At 36.7% G+C, this 9,070-nt stretch overlaps 1 pseudogene; it reads right to left on the bottom strand.

Annotated features, from left to right (window-relative positions):
• Positions 1-248: 248 nt before the first annotated feature.
• Positions 249-2,018, bottom strand: LOC122134449 (annotated as a pseudogene).
• Positions 2,019-9,070: the final 7,052 nt, after the last annotated feature.

The following is a 9,070-nucleotide window of genomic DNA, read 5'->3' on the forward strand; positions in this document are numbered from 1 at the left end:
AGAGGCCGTACTTGTAGGAATAGCCTGTTGTCTCTACATAGCAAAGTACCCTCATTTGCAGTACCGCGAGACATTAAGATCCACGTGGTGTTTTAAATAAGGTTGCTAAACTGTTCAAACCCTGGCCAGGTTCCGTTGATCGCTGGAAAGATCTTGTGACGAAATGGAGTTTACATCACTTTAGGAGTATCTGAGCAAACTTAGTATATACCTGTTCTCCCATTAAAGATATACGTCTTAAACCGACCTCAGTCGTCCTTCATAGTGCTAGTCATCATCATGTGAACACCGTCCGCGACCTAAACATGTGAGGAATAACAATGATTGTTTCTAAAAAATTCATCATCGTAACCTAATCCGTTGTTACTATGATTCTTTCATCTGAACCTTTCAGAGTCCACTCATAACCTTCCACTTTAATTCAAAGTTTGAACTAGTCTGGTCCCGAGATATAACACTATTTCTGGCCCACAGGTGACCTCAGAGCGGACTTGACAGAAAAGGGCAGCACCGCCACTAACATAGGAAGCAATGCCCAAAGAAAGAAAGAGCCGATTACCGAAGAAACAAGCTTAGCAGACAGCAGCACCCTCCAGAAGCCAAGTCCTCCACACTGCTCCTGCCGGTGGAATGCGGAAAAGCGGACAGCCCCAACCTAGCTGTTCGCAGGTTTGGATCTCACACAGTGAATGGCTCTCCATCGTACTAGGAACAGTAGGAGTATTTTGTTAAAGAAAAAGGTTACTAAAAAGGTGTCAAATAACAAAAACATTTAAATGTGCAAATCTAAACCTCTCGTTCCAGCCATCTGTATGGGCTTCAAGTTTGGAGTGGGCTCCTCTGTTGAAGCCCTTGACCTCTTGCTCTTCAAGCCCTTCCAGTAAACGGTAATGGCATCTTTATTGACCCCTCTCCTCTTAGCCAGCACCAGTGGTGTCGAAGCCACTGTGGTTACTGTTCAAATGCATGAGAACAATCAAGAAAATATATATCAGAGCAACAGCAAATATATGACATCATTCAGTTACAGTAAAATAATAAATTAATATGATATTCTTTGAAAAGTGCAACATTTATTTCTATTTTATGAAAGTGGTGGGCTAAGTTGGGGAAAATGGACACCATGGAAAAGTAAAATTTGAAAAAATAAAATTCTGATTTACAATAATAATAAAATAATAAGAAATAATAATAGGGTACAGCAGAAGGTAAGCCAAAGTAAAAGGGCATTTGATTTTATTTCCTAGAACATAAGGGTTACTGTTACTGATTTGCAGTTTTGTCAAAGCTGGAATCAAAGTTTTTGAAACAAGCAATGTCGTGTATAGTGAATATAAGTATTTTTTAATTATTAAATTCTACAAATAAATTTTCAAATCACTTATTTATTCAAAATAAACAATAAAAAATGCACAAGCTAAAAAGTGAATTTGAATAAGTATTTATGCGCAAAAATAATGTGCTGAAGTTATACTATAGCTAAAATATTTGTATCAATACTTTTTTTTGATTTTCTTCCCTGTAAATGTGTTGCTCCGCTCCACAATCTTCAAAAAAAGATTTTTTTCGGCAAATCACACACTATGGGAGCACTTAAAAGCACAAGTGTGCTACAGTATTAGCGATTGCTGTACATTACATAAACATTCGTCACTTACAATAAACATCTAATTTTCCAAATAAATATTGGCTTATCTCACCAACATCAATCTTGAGACCATTGACACCAGGAACTGAATCGTGTCCACATGTCCACATTACAGGTGGCAGTGCAGTGTTGCCCTGATAGCCGTGGCCAGCAGATCTGCGCCTAATCCCAGCAGGAAGCTTACAGATGTCCATATTACCCCGCTACTGGCTGCCAGATGCAGACCCAGGCGCTCCCCTGTGGTCACGGATGCTGGGGTCACAGCCAGCCCAGCAGACGCCTAGCAAAAACTCAAGTCCCCTATCGATACAAGCCTGCAGAACGGTACACCGGGTTCAAGCACGAAGTCACTGGTGAAGACATATGACATGTCTGAGCCGTGGTTCTGTGAATTCCAGCGTAACTGAAAAACACGATAATGGAGTGAATCTCATGAAGCCTGGTCATATTTCACCCCATGATTAAAACAACAACAAAAACAATTTTTTTATTAAAGGGGTCATATGATGCAATTTCACTTTTTCCTTTCTCTTTGGAGTGTTACAAGCTCTTGGTGCATAAAGAAAATCTGTAAAGTTGCAAAGACTAAAGTCTCAAATCCAAATAAATATTCTTTATAAAAGTTAGAGTCCAACTTCGCCCCTCCTAAAATGGCTTTCGTTTAAACCACGCCCCGCGTCTACATCCTGTGCATAACTTACCTTAAATGTTCCTGCAAAAGAAAGATGTAACTTTGATTCTCGCTGTAGTATTGTTGGTGCCACCGCCACCGTTGTGGAGATGCTGGTGTGAATGGTTGTAGCGAAACCACTTCTTTTGGCCTTCAAAAAGAGGATGATATCCACTTCATCATGCCTAGTGCTGATCTGTGCTGGTGGCTGAGGAAATACATCAACTTCGCTGTGAATGCATGAGTTAACAAATGGATGCGGCAGAGTCCAGCTTCCGGGGTCATCATGTAGTTGCCGCCCGGCCTCACCATTCTCAAACCCGCGGCCCGCCACTCACTCAGCCGCCTTCCGTTCTTCAGTTGCCAACATTGCAGGACAGCAAATGCCTCATTTATAATGGGTTTTATTGATTTTTGTATTATGGCGTACACTACGGCATCAAAGTATGTTAAAGAAAGGCATGTACATTTCTCTCCACTAGGTATTCAATAACTATGCGCTGAATTACCTGGTAATCAAAAGCGTCGCCCCTCACTTATCGGAACAATGGAAGGCACATAAAAATGTTACTGAGTTTACAGAAAATTTGCGGGGAATGCTGTACATTATGTGCAGGAAATAATGTTTTTGCGGCATAAACCATTGCATTAGACCAATCGCCAACATAATGTTCTTTTTTAGCAGCACCACATGACCCCTTTAAAAAGATGAAGTCTGCTTTTAAACAGAACCATTGGACAGCCGGTATTCTCAATCACATTTTCAAACCTGTTCACACAACAGCAGTCTATGAGTCTATGTCAACTACACTGTAGATCATTTATCACTACTGACGACACAAAAATACATTCGACTAATTTTGTAAATTACATGGTCTTCTCTCACTCAGACACAACCACCACTAAAACTCAAAGAAACTGTTCAACTTTGTATCAAAACTTCACATAATACAACACTGAATAAGACAACAATTAATATAATGAAAAAGTTTTGTACTATATACAAACAGACCATGAAACATATACAGCAGTGAATTTTAAACAACAGAGAGGTGTCATTTTTGTTTTGTGAAGAAATCTTAAGAAAATATAATGAAATGCTACATGTTGTTAGTGTTTGTTTTATGAGTGACAAAGTGTTGTAGGGGGTAGTTTTACTGCATTTTGAATGTAAAGTAATATAATACTGTATTACTGTAATATTCCTTTGTTTTACTCTAGCTTTAAACGATATTACATTAATGCAAATTGCGAACAATATAAACAGGGGAAGCAACACTGATAACCAAGCACACATACCATATCATTTTTTAACATCCAATGAAAATGATAGTTTTAAAACTAAGACAGAATTTAAATGCAACTAAGTACGATTTATTTATTTGTATATTTTTTGCCAATGTTCTGTGTTTGTAAATAAGAGCGGTGGCCCTACTGAGTCCTGAAATAAAACATCTGACACAAAACAATTGATTAATGGTCTTTAACAAAACTGTACCCTTAATGTTCTTAATATAAAATATAATTAATTACTTTTTGATGGGTGAAATATGACCTAGACCTAAATGATGGGAAAACGCTGGGTCTAAGACCGGCTGGTCACAAGTCTTAATGGATTATATTCCTCAGCAATCATGCAACATAAAGCTTTGACCCCGCTGAAACACTGTTTATCAAAGCACCCTGCACCCTTCAGCGATCATGATCTGCAGTGCTGGAGCAGCACAGGATTCTGCTTTAGCCCGCACACTGCTAGATGATGCTGGACTAATGTAAAACCACCCATCTAACACAAATAACAATCACCTCTGTGGAGTTTATTCCTCTAAATTCAAAACAGAGACGAATCTGCTGCTAGTAAAAACCAGCTCCAGTAGTCAACTGTGATATATCGTTTGTAAACATGTAACAGAAATTAACTTTCAAACAGCGATAATACTCTAATCGCTGCATGTTTTTGCCCTGGATAAGAGCACTACTAACATCTGAAATCCAGACTCAGCAATAAGCCAATCATATCGCACTGTTATGGGTTTATTGTACCTGTTTTTTTGCAGCAGTATCACAGGAGAAATGTCTGATGCTGCTTCAAGTCCCGTTGCTTACGTCTGTTCTGTGTTGTTTGCGAGTTACTACAGCTGCATGGATGACTGTGCGTTTGGCGCCTACAGCGCCCTGCTGTGGAGCACTGCCTTATGAAACTGTAGCAAGAGTATGGCTTCTGTATAACGACTGTAGTGAAGGGCACTTTCGAAGCTTTCATGAAGCGCCGAAGCTTTTGTGAATCTCTCTGTTTTGATTGGTTCAAACTATAGATCAGTGGTTCAAACTCAAGAGTTCAAGTCACGAATATCAGCAAGCAAAGACTTAGGACGTCGCCTGGCTGACTTTTTAGTTTCAAAAACGACAAAATCCAATGGCACGTCTCTCGTTCCACATAATAAATGGTAGTACGTTGCTTTTTAACACAAGTAAATATATATAAAAGAAATACCCATAGATTGCCGCTAGACTGCCTTTTGATCTGGTTGAACCATGAAGGCATGTGTCCTAATACAGTTTTAACTGATCTCCTGGGCATTTTAATAACTAATAATAATAATGACAGCCAATGTAATAATAATGCATTTATTTTAATGCGTGTCGTTTATGATTACAAAAAAAGGATAACTATTTAATTTATTGTAGATGATCCTTTGGCTTAATAACAAGCATTATACATTAAAAAACAAATTTTACTAATAAATGTAATCTTTAATTTGTGATTTGTACTTTTTAATGGATTACATTAAACTTTTGCAACTAGTTTGCAAAAGGTGCTTTATTTGGTAAAAACAAGAACAATAATAGATGATTTCAAGTTAAAGGGGCATTCCCCCCAAAAAAAAAATTTGATTTTATTTTCCCCAGGGCACCCAAATGTGGGTAAAAAAAACAACGTATAAACTTATAAAAACGATAAAAAATATTTAATTTCTTGCAAACCGTCTTTTTTTGTCTTTAACATCAATTATCTCACGGCCGGGGTTTAATTTGGTTTTTTTTTTGGTAGTTTATGCCTAAAAGCCGTGTTTCCCACCCACTAAATTTAAAGGACTGACAGAGCAAGGTTCATTTTAAAAATCTGAAGAAAAAAAAAGTCCCCTACTTTTGGATGCCTGGGGGAAGCAGATAAACATCAAATTTTCTTTTTTGGGGAAACTATCCTTTTGAAACCCAAATTACAAAAAGTATCTTTAGCTGGGTGTCTTACCTATACTGGCTGGAGAAAACACTCATAACAGACAGTGCATTATATTAATAACAAAAAATAGCAATAAAATACATGTATTGTTAGAATGTACGAAGAAATTTTTTCCCATTTATACCAACAATCTTGTTTTTTGCCTTACATTAAATAAACTTACAAACTGAATAAAAAAAACTGAAAGGTTTTAAACATCTTTTGTTTTCCTGAAAAAAAAGCAAAACCCCAGACAAATTTTCCCTTCCCTTTTTGTCGGGTTTTCGGGTAAAGTGGACCCAAAAAGCAGTGAATGCAACCCCAAAGTAAGAAGGAAGGGAGGTCAGCAAGCGGTGTCAGAACCCGAAGGCTGTCTAAAAGAAAATTTCCATAAGATAATTGGGGCCAGAACCCAAAGAAAACCCCAGCAAGAGAAACACCAGAGTGTGCAGCGCAGTTCTTTGACAGTGTGCTCGGGGTGCGACAAAAAACTACACACTAATTTGGCTTTTTCAGGTGCCCGGAACCAGTGTTGATCTCGCCATCCTCAGCACAGCGCTGCAAGACCCAGGAAGCGTCGTTGCCCGGAATGTAAAGATTGCTCGAGTCTGGAGAAGTATTCAAGTTCCAAAAATTCTTTAAAAACAGAAAACGCGCTGATATAGAAAACCAAAAGTAGAATGTAACTACACCATGGTGTTGTGGGACGAGTGAATGAAACATTTAAGAGAAAATTCAAGCCCAAGACTTTCAATTTTTCCAGCATTTAAAAATTTTAAAAATGCCCCAAATTTAAAATTTTTTTTTTAATGGGAACCCAAAATATATGTGGGTAAACACACTTTTTTAAAAATAAAAAAAAAAAGACATCAAATTCCACTAATGAGATGGCAGGAGGAGCTTTTATTTTTTTCCCTTTTTATCTTTTTTCTTATTTTTCATATTAAAAATCATATTATAAAATATAAAATCAAAAAGAAATAAAATTTTTGTCATTTTTGCATTTTTCAGTGTATGAAGAAAGAAAAAGTCACATGTGCCTTGAAAAACAAATTTTGTTCAATTGAAACTGAATCCTCAGAACATTTTCCTTTGAATATTGCAAAAGATGTCGGCCTTTCAGTATAATAGGCATATAAAGAAAATGGGGAAGGAGGATTATGTTTTTTTCATATACAAATATTTTTTGTCTTTACGGTTTTGAATAAAAGAAATTTGAAACTTCCCAAATCAACCGGTGCTTTTACTGTCAAATGTGCATTACCAGAAATAACGTAAAATTTAAGAACTGTCTTTTAATTCAAAACAATAGTTTTTTTAAGTTAAATTCTCTTTAATACCCCACATCCCCCCCCAAACGTAAAATTCTTTTACCCATCTAGAATTACTGGGCGGTCCACTGCTCCAAATGTGTCTGAGCCCGGTTATTTTTTATCAAAGCATTTGTCAGTAATAAGGTTTAAAAAAGGGGGAAAAAATGTGAACGATTTTGCTTGCAACGATTTAAGGTGTCCCCCAAATTTTCGCTTGTGTCCTAAAATTTTTAATCAGGAGTACAGTGCTCCCAGAAAAAAATAGTTGTTGGAGCCCGACATTATAGGGCCCTATTTCACGATGTAAAAAGGGGGGAATGTGGAATCCGCATAAAAAAAGGGTATAGTTTAAAAGGAATTTATGGAATTTTGAAAATTTTGAAGGTTAAACAAAAGTAAGTCTCACACTTAAACAAATCCGTACGGGCTAGTTCTTAAATTTTAAACCCAAAAGTTTATTTTAAATATGATTCTGCATGTTCTCTGTGTCTTGAATGATAGGGAGAAAGGGGTGTTTTTTAGGTTGGGTTCACTGAATGAGGACTAAACACGGCACAACATTCCGAATGCTTGGGGTCATTCTGGCTTTTGACCTTTTTTTTTGAGTAAACTAAACAAAAATAACAGAACTTAAAGTTTTTTGGCAAAATCAAAATAAAAGTTGGTTTTTATTAGAAGAATTGTCCTATTTTTTTTTCAGTAATGTCTTTTAAACCCCCTTTCTACTGAAATTAAAAAACATTTTTTTTAAGGAACAATCACACAAAAATTTTTTCCCTTTTTATTTTAATAGTAAATCCTCTGTTTTCCAAAAATAAAGTTTGTTAATTTATTTTTTTTAAAAGTAAATAAAATTTATGTTTTTTGCCTTTATTTTAAACCCGAAAAAATTTAAAACACAACCAGTTTTCAGAGGAAAAAAATATAAGGTTTAAGAAAAAAATAATGTTTTTAAGGCACAAAAGTAATTTTGCCGCGGGGGGTGGTTCAAGGTCGTTCAAGTCATGCGGACATCATATTTCGAGTTAAAAGCACAAAGCCCCCCAAAGTCTAATATGGTGGGAAACTTGAATTTTTTTAAGCTCCATTTCTGAGTTGGGGGTTTTTCAATGAGAAACATGACAGGATCAAGGACGATAATACAAATTTTGTGGAAATTTTTAGTTTTTAAATTGATAGACGGATTGCAATATAACAACTGATACGTTTTTTTGAATACAGTTAAAATGGCTTATAAATTATAAAAAAAAAATAAAAAACAAAACAACTGATGAAATTCTTTTGGTCTTTTTTTCATAAGCGAGGGTTAAAAAAAACCCCGGTTTTTTCTTTAAATTTTAAAAGAAGGAACCCATCTTGAACTAAACGCGAGCCGAGGTAAAATTAAGTCTTTCAATCGTAATGAATTGGGGACTTAAGCAGCAAGACCGGGCCCCGGGTTTCCGATAGATTGAAATTAGAAAGGGGGTTTGTTCACCCAAATATTAAAATTTGTCTTTTTACTCACCCTCATTATTCCAAACCCGTGAGCCTCCGGTATCTTGGAAAAGGTTTAAGAATTTAGATTTAACCGAGAGCTTTCGTCCTCCATTGAGAATGTATGTACGGTAACTGTCCACGTCCAGAAAGGTAAAAAAACTCTTCAAAGCCATGTGAAAGAGGCGTTAGTTTCGAAGATCGAAAATATTGGTCCAAAATAAGAACCAGTTCAGTTCAGACGCTGTGTGTCAGTTCGAATCACCTGATGCGCAGTATCATCAGCTCGTTCTCGAATCGGACGCCGTCCGACAGAAAACGGTTCTTGACTCGAGAACGAAGCCAATGTTTCGTTTCTCGCTATCTGGCTCGGTTCAGTCAGTGTACCAAGTTTGAGTAAATGAATTACATCTCGTGATATTGGCTTATTTGAACTCAGAGGGGAGTGTCAGCCATGTTAAAAAAAGTTAACAGCTTAAGTCATTTGTGGATTAATGCTTATTGTTGACGCTGAACCATTTCAAACGATTCAGTTCGATTTGGTGAACTGTTCAAGAAGATCCGGTTACATCGAGTGATTCGTTCAACCGGATATCGCTTCAACCGCAGTGCTGTGAACGCTTCCATAACAGACCCGGAGAGAAAGTCAATGCTGAATAAAGTCGTAGTTTTTTGATATTTTTGGACCAAAATGTATTTTTCGATGCTTCAAAAATTCTAACGGACCTCTGATGTCACAT

This window comes from Cyprinus carpio, chromosome B7 (assembly GCF_018340385.1).
Source record: "Cyprinus carpio isolate SPL01 chromosome B7, ASM1834038v1, whole genome shotgun sequence".
Taxonomy (NCBI): domain Eukaryota; kingdom Metazoa; phylum Chordata; class Actinopteri; order Cypriniformes; family Cyprinidae; genus Cyprinus; species Cyprinus carpio.